We start from the raw sequence: 15,036 nt of genomic DNA, 5'->3' as shown, positions 1-15,036 counted from the left end.
GCATCACAACCCACATCCAGGGCTGAGCCTGTGGGAGATGCTGAGGGTAGGTCAAGTCCTTTCCCCCTGGGAGAGCTGCCAGCTCAGAGCCCAGAGCTCAGCCAGGGGGGCAGCGCTGCAGGTGCCAGGACAGAGCCGTACCCATGTGTGCCCTCACTGGGCACGATCCTCTCACTGCTCCTGTGGCTCCCTGCTGCCCGTGCAGATCAGCAGAAGTAACAGAAGCTTCTGTGGCTGTTGAGTTACAGGAGTGACTGCAGGGAGGAATTCTCCAGCTTTCTTAATGGGTACCACACAGAAGCCCAGCTCCCATCGCAGGGGTGAGTTGTCTGTCCCTGCTGACCCCGCAGGCGGAGCCCTGGGTTTGTGGGATCTTTTCCTGGGAAAATGCAAATACTCTCCCTTAAGGTCCTCCAACAGGGAAGTATAAAACCACAGGACAGAAGGAATCGCTTGACTCAAATGACATCCTGAAACAAATCACAAAGGAAATGCACAAAGACCGTGGTGGGTGCACATCCCTGAGCCTTCTGACTCTCAGCATCTGGGGCCCTTCTCTGCTCATCTGGACACGCCGTGTCCGGCACAGTGGGAAACGATCCTTCCCAGAGCTCCCCAGGCCCCTGGGCAGCTTTGGCCATGTCCACTGACATCTGCCTCCCACTGCCTGACCCAACCCCCTTGCAGTGCCCAGTTCCCTAAGGCAGAAGGGGATCCCAGCACACCATGGAAATGGTTCTGATCTCTGCCCTCTTCTAGATTGGAATAGGAAATTGCATTTTCTGAATGCCCTGCTGAAAGATGGCTTGAAACTCCTGGAGAATGATGGAGGCAACGCTGGAGGCAAGTTTTCAGTGTGTCTTTCCAAACAGAATTAACAGTGGCAATGTCTGGCACCGTTGCAGTTGTGAGGACAGAGCCGTGCCCGTGTGTGCCCTCACTGTGCACAATCCTCTCACTGCTCCTGTGGCTCAGTGCTGCCCATGCAGATCAGCACAGGTGACAGAACCTTCTGTGGCTGTTGAGTTACAGGTGTGTCTGCAGGGAGGACTTTTCCAGCTCCTTTGCTGGATGCTGCACACAAGCCCAGCTCCCGTCGCAGGGGTGAGTTGTGTGTCCCTGCTGACCCCACAGGCGGAGCCCTGCATCTCTGGGATCTGTTCCTGGAAAATTCAAATACTTTGCCCTAAGGTCCTCCAAAAGGGAAGTACAAAGCTACAGGATCCAAGAAACCCCACAAGCCATATGAACTCATGAGGCAAATGCTGAAGAAAATGCTGCAGGGAGGACCAGGTGAGTGCAGGTCCCTGAGCCTTCCCCTGACACTCAGCACCCGGGGCCTTTCTCTGCACATCTGGACACACCGTGCCCGGCACAGCGGGAAGGGATCCATGGCAGCCTCGCTGCCCCACTGCTGCTTTCACACCCTGCAGGGCTGTTTCCCAGCCTGGCCTGGCTGCAGCTTCCCCCCAGCTCTGCAGGAAGGCGTTGGGCATCAGCTGACAGGGAGCCCAAATGGCACCAGGGGCCAGGCACACCCTGAGATCCCTGCAATTTCCTGGGCTCTGGGCAGATCAGAAAGGGCAGCTCCTTGGAGATGAATGGCCTTGGCTCAGACCCAAAAAGTTTACAGGGATTCCTGATCCTTATCCATGTCTTTGACAAGTATCGCTTCCAGAAGATGTCCCTCTCCAAAGGGGAATGCTTCAATCTGACAGAGCTGTCCTTTCTTCTAGAAGTGGACAGAGAGGATGTGCTGAGAGCGGCGTTTCCCGGAGGAAGCAGTGGCTCCATTCCAGCCTCTGCTGCAGGAAGGGAGGCAATGCCAGGCACAGTCACAGGAGGTAATTGCTCCTCTGGGCCTGAGCCCTGCTGAGGCTTGAGCTGCCACCTCTGCTGCTTGGTAGTGCCCGCCCTCCAGGGATGTTGCACAGGGGTTGCAAAGAGTGTGGAGAGTGAGCAGATGCAGCCCAGAGCTCCCCAGGCCCCCGGGCAGCTTTGACCATGTCCACTGACATCTGCCTCCCACAGCCTGATCCAACCCCCTTGCAGTGCCCAGTTCCCTATGGCAGAAGGGGATTCCAGCACACCATGGAAATGCTTCTGATCTCTGCTCCCTTCTAGACTGGGATCAAGACATGGATTATCTGGAAGCACTGCTGGATGAAGGCTCGAAACTCTGGGAGGGTGCTGAAGGCAAGTTTTTAATGTACCTTTCCTGACAGAATAATCAGTGTCACTGTGGCAAGAGCTCACACATGTGCCATTCCTCTGAAGTTCCTCTGAAGGTTGATGGATTCTGGAATTTTTGCCCTGCTCCCTTCTGGAGCCCTGAGTGATCCCACAGCATGGCTGTCAGTGGCAGGAAGGAGCATTTAGCTGTCAAGGCTCTTGCCACATGCAATGCCAGAGTGTCCTTCCGTGTGCTCTGTGCAGCCACGGAGAAGAGCAGAGAGGGAAGGGGCCGGGCCCAGGGCTGTGCCCCGGGGCTGTGCCTTGGGCAGCTCCTTTGGCAGCCCCAGGGAGTCTGAGGATCTCCTGCAGTGTCACGGGAGCTGTTCTCTCCTGCCTTTCTTTGCAGCTGAATCTCTTCGTCACGGTGATCTGGCATCACAACCCACATCCAGGACTGAGCCTGTGGGAGATGCTGAGGGTAGGTCAAGTCCTTTCCCCCTGGGAGAGCTGCCAGCTCAGAGCCCAGAGCTCGGCCAGGGGGGCAGCGCTGCAGGTGCCAGGACAGAGCCGTGCCCGTGTGTGCCCTCACTGTGCACAATCCTCTCACTGCTCCTGTGGCTCCAGACTGGCGGGTGTTTGGACGAGGCAGAGCCCTTGCCCAGCCCCAAAAGCTAAGACATTTCCTGAAACATATCCCTATATTTGACAGTCATGATGTTTTGAAGATGCCAGCACCCAAGTCAGGAACTCTTCCATCTGATTCAGCTGTACCTCTTTCTTTCTCAAGGGATTCAGCAAAAGACCATCCAGGCAGAGACATTTCCTGGAGGAAGCAGTGGCTCATTTTCAGCCCCTAATACAAGAAATGAGGAAATGCCGGACTCAGACACAGGCACAGATACAGGCACAGGCACAGACACAAACACAGGCAAAGACACAGACACGGACAGAGACACGGACACAGACATGGACCTGGACATGGACACGGACTCGGACACAGTTAAAGGAGGTAATTGCTGTGCCAGGCTCAGCCCTCTCTGGGGCTGTGTGGCAGCAGCTCTCTCCCCAGCATCCGCCCTTGCATGGCCCGGCAGCAGCCAAAGCTGGAGGCTCCTGGGCTTGGAGGCCTCTGGAGCTCGTTGACAGCCCCTGGGAAAGGCCACTGGTGCTCTAAAGTTCCTCCTGATGCCAAGGGGTGGCAAGGTGCCTGCAGGCCCCAGCTCTGGGAGAAACAGAGATCGTCCGGCCCGTGTGCACCGTGCTGCCAGCCCAGCAGTTGGGCACAGCACGGCCTCACGCTCCCCATTGCTCCCACAGATGAAGCCATCATCACAACACGTGTTCCCAACTCCCAGAATGGTGTCAGAAGGGGTTTCTGTCAGGGAACACGCTGCTGGCTGCTGTTAATTACAAGCCTGCTTATTTTGGAGCTGGTCTTCATTTTATGCTGTGCCAGAATTCTGAATTACTGGAAAAGAAAACGGTGAGTGTTTGTTCATCTGTCCTTCAAACAGCTTCTTTTCAAAGTCTACTGTAGGTGGGGAACGTTCCCAGTGAAGCTGCTGTGGAGTTGTGGATAGTCAGTGGTTGTCCAAACAACTCTGCTGAGGGTTCTGCTGCTGCCCAGTGCTTTCAATGGCCTCTCAATTGCTGGGCCTTGTCCTGGGGAGCCCGCCGGGGCTGCAGCCTCTGCTGGCTCCCACTGAGGCTGCCTGGCCAAGAGCAGCCCCAGGGGCAGCGGGCAGAGGCAAAGCAAGGTGGGCAGGAGAAAGAGCAGGGCCCAGATTGCCCTGGAAGGGCAGAGGTGCTCTGGGGCCCGCTCCTGGCCAGGGACCCTGCCCAGAGCCATCCCCTGCTGGCCGGGGCCTTGAGGGGCAGCTGTGCAGCTGGGCCAAGCTGTGCCAGCAGCTGCAGCCGTGCTGGGGAGCCCTGCCAGCCCTGGGCCCTGCTGGCCAGGAGGCTCCCTGTGTGCCCGCACCAGCCAGTGGGGCCTCACACACTCCTCTCTCCACAGGAGCACCTCTACAGCTTCAGTGGAGCAGCCAAACTCACCAGTCTGCGACAACTGGAACTGTCATCTTTCACCTTCACACATGTGTCCACTGTCCCTGCCAAAGGTCCATTACAAACTTATTGCTGTGCAGAAGCTGCCACCAGCAGACAGAAGAGGAGCTTCTGTCCCCAAAGGGAGTGGCCCTGGTGTCCAGCCAGAAGAGTTGGTGTAGCCCTCCTGCCAAGACAGGGCTTGAGTCCTGGAACACCTTTGCGCTTCAGCTCTGGTGTTTGTGTGGGACCACCAGCACTGATGGGGCTCCTTGACTGGGCACAGCCCGGGCTGGGCAGCCAAGCCTGGGGCTTCTGAGTAAAAGCAAGCCCATTTTTTCTTTGTTTTTTATTTCTAGAAATTAGAAATTTTTTGAAATATCAAGAATTTTTTTTTTTTGTAGAAAGAAATCCCAAAATAATCCCCTATTTTATAGAAGGCAAGGACTTCACAAACTAGTTTCAGAATTCTGAAAATCTTAGAATATTTTTACATTTCTGGAATAAAAATAAAATTGCATTGAATTGAGAATCTTTACTCTAAGAAAAACTAAGACACCCTAAGACATGCAGCCTACTGGAGAGGCTCTTTTCCCACTGGAGATTTAAACCTGGACACAAGCAAATTACCTAAAACCTTTTCCCAGATATTTTCTGCGATTGCTGACAAGCTCAGCTCTTACTCTTCAGAGGCAAACTTTGAGCACAGTGGGTGTCTCTTAAAGGCACCATCTTTGCTTCTGGAAGAAATCCCTCTGTTCTGGGGCAGGGGGTTCTCTCAGCTTCTTGCTGCCCCCGGGCTCTCCTCCCGCCCTTCTGGGCTGTGCTGGCGGGCACAGCCTGTGCCAAGGGGTGGCAAGGTGCCTGCAGGCCCCAGCTCTGGGGGAAACAGAGAACGTCCTGCCCGTGTGCACCGTGCTGCCAGCTCAGCAGTTGGGCACAGCACGGGCTCACGCTCCCCATTGCTCCAACAGATGCAGCCATCACCACAATACGTGTTCCCAACTCCCAGAAGGGTGTCAGAAGTGGTCTCTGTCAGGGAACATTCTATTTGCTTGTGATAAGGGCAGGTTTGGCCATCTATTTCTGCCAGGAAATGATTTGGAAGTTCTCAACTGAACCTTGACTGAGAGCTCCCAGGATCAGCCCATCTGTTCCAACAGAGAGATGGAGCTGTCACCCCAGTGTCTGTGTGCTGACCCCAGCAAAGCCCAGAGGGCACTGGCACTGGCTGAGCTCCATGCCCAGGAGCAGCCCACAGTGTGGGCAGGCAGGAGCCAGGTAGGGGCTGCTGTGACCAGCAGCGGGGCCCCGAGGGGCTGGGGGAGCCTGTGCTGAGCGTGCCTGAGCTGAGGGCACATTTCCTTCAGTGGCATCACCTGGGCATGGACCTCCTGCAGTGGCATGGCCCAGAAAAGAAATCCATCAGTAAGTGCTTGCTTTGAGAAAAATGGAATGAGGCTGCACTGTGCACCTGAAGGAAATCCTTCGTAACCTGAGAGATGAGCTCAGAGCCCAACAGAGACTGGGCTTGTGGCACCCTAGGATCCTTTAAGAGCAGAGTGGGGATTTGCCCCCCAGGCCTCATCTCTTCACCCAGGGACACACAGTGAACACATACAGGGAACATGGCTCAGCCCTGTTGCTGCTCCCTGAGTGTCATGTTTTGGCCCCCTAAAGGCATGCACGGGGTTTGGGTGACCTCTCTGCTGTGCCAGGGCCTGGCGACACCCATAAGTTTTGCATGGAATTTGAGGTATCTCCAAAGGTGTGCAGGGGGAGAGGGACACCTGTAGGTTGCAATGTGGTCTGAAGTCTCTCGAGCAGCAAACTGGGAATTTAGGGTGACTGAGGATACCCAGAAGAGGTGCACTGGCTTTGGGTCTGCCCTAAAGCATACAAATACCCTGATGCCAGTATTGCATTATTTTTATAAATTATGGCACCCACCCCATTACTTTTTAAATATGGGCCAAAGGCCAGCACAGACTCGGTGCCAGCATGGCAGGGCCAGGGTCACCTTGCTGCCCGTTCCCGAGAGAAAACACAAACCAACAGAGTGTCAGTTTATGTGGTGCTTTTTTTAGGGCCCGGGGACCTGAGGACTAATGTCTCAAAGTCAGCGTCCCAAGTTGGTTACAAAAGATGCTTATCTTTTATACCTTTGTTACAAGTCTTACTTCATCAGCCTACGTGCAGTCTCCTACGTATTTTACTTTAAACATTCACATTCATCTTACAGGTAACCTTTCTAAAGGCTATAAATTTTGCACGCTTGCTCTAGCTAAAATAAAGGTTAATTCTCTAAGCTTAACTTCCACCACAGAAAACATTTTATTGGTAACCATGTAATCATATTTCACAAGTAATTTGTATATGTATATGTACTACATGCTCTACTAAGTCCTTTAAACGTTGTTCCTTACATCAGCAGATTCTCAGGCCTCATTTCTCAGGTTTGGTTCCCATGGGCCTGCACAGGGACCAACTCCTTAGCCTAACTACTGCTAACAGAGGCCTTATGGCAACAACTCCCCCCTTTTGAGCATTCTTCAACCAGTTGCAAGGATGCTCAATTCTCTTCTTCATGCAGCAGTCTCTATATAAGATGATGGTGGAGTAATTCTTGTCATGACTTCATTTCGGGTCATGGCCTTCATGACTCTTCTCGTATGCATCCTTTCCCTAAAGATCATTCCTAAGAAACAACGATATGCTACAAAAATAATCACAACCAAGATTATAATCATTATTACATATTGAATGACAGAGGATATCCAACCAGAAACTTGGATCCCTAAAGAGCTAAATATTGCTCCAATCCAATTGTGTTCAGCATCTTCTTTGGGTTCCTGTATCTTAGACTCTATATCATCCAATTGACTTATGTCTTTTTCTACTTCCTTTGTAACGTTTGGGATATGGATAGAGCAATGATCTGTTGTATCATGTAGGTACCCGCAGACACCATGTTCCTTTAATAACAACATATCCAATGCCATTCGATTTTGTATAGCCATCCTACTAGTTGCTTGTAGCTGCAAATTCAAATCCTTAAACCCCTTTTTAGTGGCTGATGCTAATCTCTCAGTTTGTCCCAAAAGCCGGTAGAGCATTTCCCTATTTCTATAGGCCGATATGGGAGCAAATAATGATTCTAACATCCAACCCAATTTGACCCCTCCTGATGGTTCATGCCACTCATCTTCTGGATTTATTCCTTCCATGACCTCTCTTTTATTCCTCCTTCCTATGTCCAAATCTGTCAATCTTGATTGTTTCCAGAATGGGCATAATGTGGGCGCTCCTAACGTTATTTGGGTTACCAATCCATCTATAGGTATATGTGTGGTCCACATTCCATGTCCCATGTCCCATACTAAGTTCCCTGGACTCCTTATAGTAGTAGTTTTGCAATTCACCTGCTTTTGTTCTTTTAATTCTCCTTTTATAGAGTGGTTGTATCCTCTACATTCACATCCCCATTTCAGCAAAATCTTCACTGGTACTAGCCCTACCTGCTCTCCTGGTGTATCACACGTAATTACCCTTGTGCAATTCCATGACTCTACTTTCTCTGTCATTTTCCTATGACTTGTTTCTGCTGTCAGGACATGGGCATGTGTCTGGTTCTTTCTACCAGTCCATTGTATACACCATCCAATTTTCCCTAGATAACTATATGTTTCCAGCAAGCTTGGCCCCCAGACTGCTTGCCATGTAGTCCACTCTTCCTTGCCATCCTGGCAAACCACTTCATAGTAATATTTTGTAGTGGGCATTTTATGTGATTGTACCTCATCATATTCACACCATCCTACATTTTTGAATCGTCCAATCGTGATGAATTTGGAATTGGGTAAGGCTTCACAATCCCCTCTACTTCCAGGTGATGACCACTGTTTGCGGAGAGTTGTTGTTTTCACTGTCCACTCAGTACAGTTATGCAACTCTTTCCTACATTCCTTTGTCCCATTTCTGGTGATCGGAGGCATTTCAGTGATAGGAATAATTCCCCAGGGTATGGGATCCCCTGCTGCATGGGGTAAAGGTAGACAAGCAGTTATGGATGACACATTCTGGGTTTTTCCAAAGTCTCGTATCAGTCCTACTACCAGATTTTCCTGTTTAGAGTTTCTTGGTAACCCTACCTCATTATCTGCCGAGTCACTCTCATCTCATCTAGGTACATCATTGTTCTTGCATGTGCCCACCAATCATCCTGTGCTATCCAACACCAGTAAATGCCTTCATCTTTTCCTGGCTGCACATTCCTTACTATCAGGATAATTGATTCTCCTAATCTCCTTTCTATCTGATACTTCCCTCCAGATGTTAAATTTTTCCCAAACCACCATCCATACTCAGAAAAATGCTGGCCTTCTTTAACTTCACAAGTAAAAATCACATCCTTCCCTTTGGTCACTTGATATTCTCCATGTTGGGCCTTAATTTCAGAGCCTAAGTGGGCCCTTGCCTCCACCTTTTGTAACCCAAAATTCCCTTTCCCTCCACAAGACACTATGCACAGATATATACCTTCTGTCTCTCCTATCTTTGGATCAGTATAATTCAGCCACCCCTTCCCATAAGTTCCCAGAGTCCACCAACTTATATTCCCCAGCTGTCTTTCCCATTGCTGATGTTTATCCTGTTTCCACCACTTGACTTGGATATCCTGATAACATTTCTTTTCCAATTTGAAGGTACATTTTATTCTCAAAGGAGGTCCGTCCCACATATCCACCTGAGTTGAGACTGGAGTTACATTTACAGCTACAGTTTCTTCACTTATTTTCCCAGTATCCCATGGTAAAACTTTCAATTTGAAACTCTCATAATCAAAACTCTCTCTTATCCAGACTATGCAACGATAAACGTCGCTGTCAGTTATCGTGACATTGGATAGTTGCAGGGTGGTATTTCCTTTTTGCTCATCCTCATCCCAAACCATAGTTATACCTGTATGAATTTGTTCTGCCCCATGTCTCCTCCACTTTATATTGATTTCGTCGGATCCAACTTTCTGGTTGTCCGTGAACAGACAGGTCATAGACACATTCATCCCTTCCATCATCACTATTTGGGTTCAAGTTCTGTAATAACTAAAAATTCATTGGTTAAAGGTAATAAACAGATCAGCAAGAACCCAACTATCAGAATCTGTCCTTGGGCCAGAACACCATTCGAGTGGGGGTTAACGGTTGAACTTCCCAACGGGTCGGCACCTTCTTGACTCGGGTGTAATGTATCCAGTTGTCGATCCCCTCGACTTTTACTGCGGTGAAGGTAGTCATGATCACTTGTCGCGGGCCTTCCCTTGTTTCTTTCAGGGGGTCTGTGTTCCAATTCTTCACATAGACCTGGTCTCCCGGCTGGATGTCATGGACAGGATTTTCCAGCGGCAGGGGTCTGTTCCATTGCAGGGCTCCTTTTAGGGCAGTAAGTACCTTATTCAGAGACAATACATAATTAAAAAGCACATCATTCCTTACTACATGAGGGTCTCCTTTTAATACTGTAGCATGATATGGTCTGCCGTACAGTATCTCGTATGGACTTACTCCTATCCTCTCCCGGGGTTTAATCCTAATTCTTAACAAGGCTAATGGTAGGGCCTGAGGCCACTGGATTTTGGCCTCCTGACAGATTTTCTTAATCTGTCCTTTCAGGGTTTGATTCATCCTCTCTACTTGCCCGCTGGATTGAGGCCGCCATGGGGTATGCAAATTCCAGGTAACATCTAACAGTCGGGCGACTGCCTGTACCACTCCTGCCACAAAATGAGGTCCCCTGTCAGAAGAGATCCCTAATGGAACCCCAAATCTCGGAATGATTTCTCTCATTAATATTTTCACTACTTCTTTAGCCTGATTCGTTCTGCAAGGGAATGCCTCTGGCCATCCCGAAAACGTGCAGACATACACCAGCAGATACTTGTATCCTTGTGATCGGGGCAATTCGGAAAAATCTATCTGCCAATAATCTCCTGGCTCTGCTCCTACCTGTAATTTCCCTAGTTGTATCTGCTTCCTCACTACTGGATTGTTTTTAAGGCACACTGGGCACATGGCATTCACTCGTTTAGCCATTGTTAACATCTGGTTAGAGATAATTTCCCTCTTCAGAAATTTTACCAATACCTCTGCTCCCCAGTGGCATTTATTATGCTCAGTTTCTAAAATCACCTTCATCAATTTGGTAGGGACCACTACTTGGCCAGTCCCAGTCACATACCATCCCATTGCATTCTTCTGGGCCTGGACCAGCTGTGCCAATTTCTCATCCTCAGCGGAATAACTGCGTTTTTGTCCCATATAAGGTTGTACCGGTCCTACCTTTGTTGGAATCAGCGCCATTTCAGTCCAGACCTTTCTAGCAGCTTTTCGTGCGATTAAATCAGCCAGCCGATTCCCTCGAAAAATCTTTCCCTCATCTTTCTGGTGTCCTTTCACATGCATCACAGCCACTTCCACTGGCTTATACACAGCTTCCAGTAGCAGCAGGATCTCATTCCGATGTCGAATGGATGTCCCCTGTGAACTTAACAGTCCTCTCTCTTTCCATAAAGCCCCATGTACGTGCAGAACTCCAAATGCATATTTTGAATCTGTCCATATATTTACCTTTTTCCCACTGCTCAGGACCAGGGCTCTGGTTAATGCTATAATTTCAGCCTTCTGTGCAGATGTTCCTGGAGTGAGGGCCTTAGCTTCCACCACCTGCGTGAGGGTCACCACTGCATACTCGGCATACCTGGTTCCATTCTCTACGAAGCTGGATCCATCGGTGTACAGTTCCCAGTCTGGCACCTCCAGGGGCACATCTCTCAGGTCCGGTCGGCTAGCGTATACCTGTTCGATGGTTTCCATACAGTCATGTGTTAATTCGCCCTCATTCTGCTCACTGCGGAGGAACTCTGCTGGATTGATGCAATTAGTCACTTTGAGCTCAACATCATCCTGTTCTCTGAGCAATGCATGGTATTGTAACAATCTGCTAGAGGACATCCAATGCCCCCCTTTTTGTTCCAAAACTGCCAGTACCATATGGGGCACAAACACCTCCATCTTTCTCTCCAGAGTCAATTTTCGGGCCTCCTGGATCAGTATCACTGTGGCTGACACTGCCCGCAAGCATGCCGGCCATCCTGCGCTCACAGTGTCCAGTTGTTTAGAGAAATACCCAACAGGCCTCTTCCACGATCCGAGGGTTTGGGTTAGTACGCCCAGGGCTAGTCGCTGCCTCTCATTGACATATAGCTGAAAGTCTTTATTTAAATCTGGTAGGCCGAGTGCAGGTGCCTCTTTCAAGGCCTGTTTCAGATCTAGGAAGGCCTTCTCCTGTGGTTTGTTCCACTGCAGTTGAGACTCCTTTAAAGCTTCATAAAGGGGTTTAGCCATTAGCCCAAAGTTTGGTATCCAGAGTCTACACCAACCCACCATTCCTAAAAAGGATCTTAGTTCTTGGTGGTTTCGGGGTGTGGGTATTGCACAGATAGCTACAACTCTATTGATTCCCAATTTCCTTACCCCCTTTGAGATTTCACAGCCTAGGTATATCACACTCTCTTGCACTAATTGGGCCTTTTCCTTTGAAACCCGATATCCTCCTTGTCCCAGCATATTCAAGAGTTCTATAGTTAGGGTTAAACAGACCTCCCGTTGTTCTGTAGCCAGAAAGATGTCGTCCACATACTGGAGGAGAACATAAGAGAAGGGTGATTCTCTTACCTGAGTCGTCTTCCATTCCTCCAGCTCTTTGGCTAATTGATTTCCAAAAATTGTAGGAGAATTCTTAAATCCTTGGGGAAGTCGTGTCCAAGTGAGCTGCCTTTTTCGTCCGGTATCCGGATTTTCCCATTCGAAGGCAAAATATTTCCTACTTTCTAATGCCAGTGGGATGCAGAAGAAGGCATCTTTTAAATCAATAACTGTAAACCATTGGAATTTCTCTGACACAGATGTTAACAAAGTATACGGGTTGGCCACCACCGGGTGAATGTCTTTGACAATGTTATTTATTGCCCTTAAATCCTGTACTAGTCTATACTTACCATTTGACTTCCTTACGGGAAAAATAGGGGTATTGAATTCAGATTCACATTCCTGTAGTATTCCTAGTGTAATGAACTGAGCGATTAAAGGGGCTACCCCTTTCCGGGCTTCCAACTTTATAGGGTACTGTTTCACCCTAACAGGTTGTGCTCCCTCCTTTAATTCAATTACCACTGGCTGGGCTGCTTTGGATTTTCCTGGGACTCCTGTTTCCCAAACCCAAGGTACTACTGCCTGCTCTATTTCCTCTGGGACGGGGGTAGGTTCAACTTCTTTAAATACAAATAATTTGGACAATTGTTCATCTGGTATTTCCAGTTTAACTCTTCCTTTTTCAAATATTATTTTTGCATTTAATTGTGACAATAGGTCCCTTCCAAGAAGAGACTCTGGACAGTTAGGTAAATATAAAAACTGATGATCAAACGCCTTCCCTCCAAATTTAATATCTAGGGGCTGTAAGAAGGCCCTCTCTTCCATTTTTCCCATAGCCCCCACAACTTGAATTTTAGTATCACTTAATGGTCCTAATTTTGTGTTTAATGCTGAATGTGTTGCTCCAGTGTCCACTCTTAATTCATGTTCTTGTCCTCCAATTTCTAAGGTTACTTTGAGATCCTGGTCTAGTCAGCTCTGATTCTCATAGTTTCCTAAAACATATGCTTGAGCAACATCTGCTGTCCCTGAAGCGAAAGTTCCCATATTTCCCATAGTAGTTGCTCCATTCCCCATTCCCAATCTCACTGGACATTCGTTTTTCCAATGCCCCGTCTGCTTACAAAAGGCACATTGATTAATATCCAACCTTCTCTGGACCCCAAACATATTCCCAGCTCCCCCTCTTCCCTGACTTTGCAGAATTCTCCCGTGACTGATACCTCCTCTCCCTCTTCCCCGCCCCCTTCTATTATCACCCCCCACCACCTGCTGTAGTACTGCTAACATGCTAGACTGTTGCCTTTTCACTGTTCCCTTTTCCCTATTATTATACACTTTCCAAGCAACTTCCAACATCTTCTCTAAATTTCTCGTGTCCTCCCCTTCTAATTTCTGTAACTTCTTTCTAATGTCTTCCTGCAACTGCCCCATGAAAATCAAAGCCAATTGTAATTTTCCTGATTTTCCTTCCACTTCCAAATTAGTATATTTCCTGGCTGTCTCTTTCAGCCGTTCTAAAAATGCAGAAGGAGATTCATTTTTATCTTGTCTTACAGAATATAATTTAGACCAATTTAAAGTTTTAGGTATTCCAGTCCTAACTCCCTCAATCAGCAACTCTTGGTAGTCTCTAAGCCTTTTCCAACCCCTGTTTGTGTTCGGGTCCCACCCAGGATCCTCTCTTGGCACCAGATCATTCAAAGTTCCCTCAGCCAGCTGCAACCGCACCATTTCCCTAGCTTTCTCCGTCATGACTTGTAATACCATCTCCTTTTCAGTGGAGTCCATTAATGTATCTAGTAAAACTTGTAAATCATTCCAATCCGGATACTGAGTTTTTATCACCATTTTAACCACACGAGCCACTCTTTCTGGGTCCTCCCGATACGACCCGGCTGACTGCTTCCATATCATCAAATCGCCTGGGGAAAATGGGACTTTAATCACTACTTTCTCTCCTTGCGCCCCCATCGCTTCCCTCAATGGGGCCATCAATTGAGGGTCCTCCCGACCCTTTTTCCCTTTTCTAGTTCTTTCAGCTAAGGGAGTTCTCGGCTTCTCCTTCACCTTTCTCGCACGTGACTCTTGAGTATCACTTTTCCCCGAGTCCCAGGAAACCACTTTCTCCCCGCCCCCACATTCTGCTCCATCCTCTTCTTCAGAGGATTCTAAAGGGGGGGCACTAGGAGATACAAGCAACGAAATGTCTTCCTCTGTACTCATTAACTTACTAATGCACTCATCACATTTACTTCTATTTTTACATCCTAAACAACCATCTCCATTCTCTGTCTTTTGCAAGATCATAATTCCACACTCCTTTTGCCACTCTGGTTTGTTTTTGAGAGCATAAAACAAATCAAGATAAGGTATTTCATCCCATTTCTCATTATTCTGTAAAAAGCACATCAAAGGGGTTATAACATCAGAGTTAACAGATCCATTCAAAGGCCACTCTGGGCCACCAGTTTCATATAGTGGCCATCGATGATTACAATAATCAATCATTTTACTTTTATGTAACTCTTGGTGGAATCCTTCCTTTTTCCACCTTCCCAGTAAACATCCCAAGGGGGAATTCCCTGGGACCTTATCATTAGATTGTACCAAAGTCTTAAAGGTTTTAAACGACATCATCTCTCTTTTTTTTTTTTCTTTTTTTTTTTCTTTCTTTATTCCTCTTTTTCTTTTTTTCTCTTTTTTTTTTTTTTTTTTTTTACACTTTAAGTTGCTCACACACACACACACACACCCCAATACTAATACTAATACCAATACTAATACCAGTACCAATACCAATACCAATACCAAACTTGCCACTTCTCATTGCCGCGAGGGGCAAGAGCCGAGCCTGCGAGGCTTTCGCCTCGTCTGACGGTCGGCGCCTAGGCTTCCCAGACCATAGACGTCTTTAGCCCAACCCTGCGGGAACCGCCGTCCCGTCTTATTAGGCAGGCACCCAAACCTTAAAAAAAAATAAAGCACCTTTCGGGCTTACCTTCTCACAGTCGTCCATCAGGCGCGGGGTCGGGCGCGGGTCGATGACTCCCCAGAAATCACCTGGTGCCGGTGTGGAGTTGAACAGCTCGCGAACCGCCCCAGC

The sequence above is a fragment of the Zosterops lateralis genome (genome assembly GCF_965231275.1).
Source record: "Zosterops lateralis genome assembly, chromosome: 11".
Taxonomy (NCBI): domain Eukaryota; kingdom Metazoa; phylum Chordata; class Aves; order Passeriformes; family Zosteropidae; genus Zosterops; species Zosterops lateralis.
The sequence above is the reverse complement of the archived record's forward strand: the minus strand, read 5'-3'. Positions refer to the sequence as shown.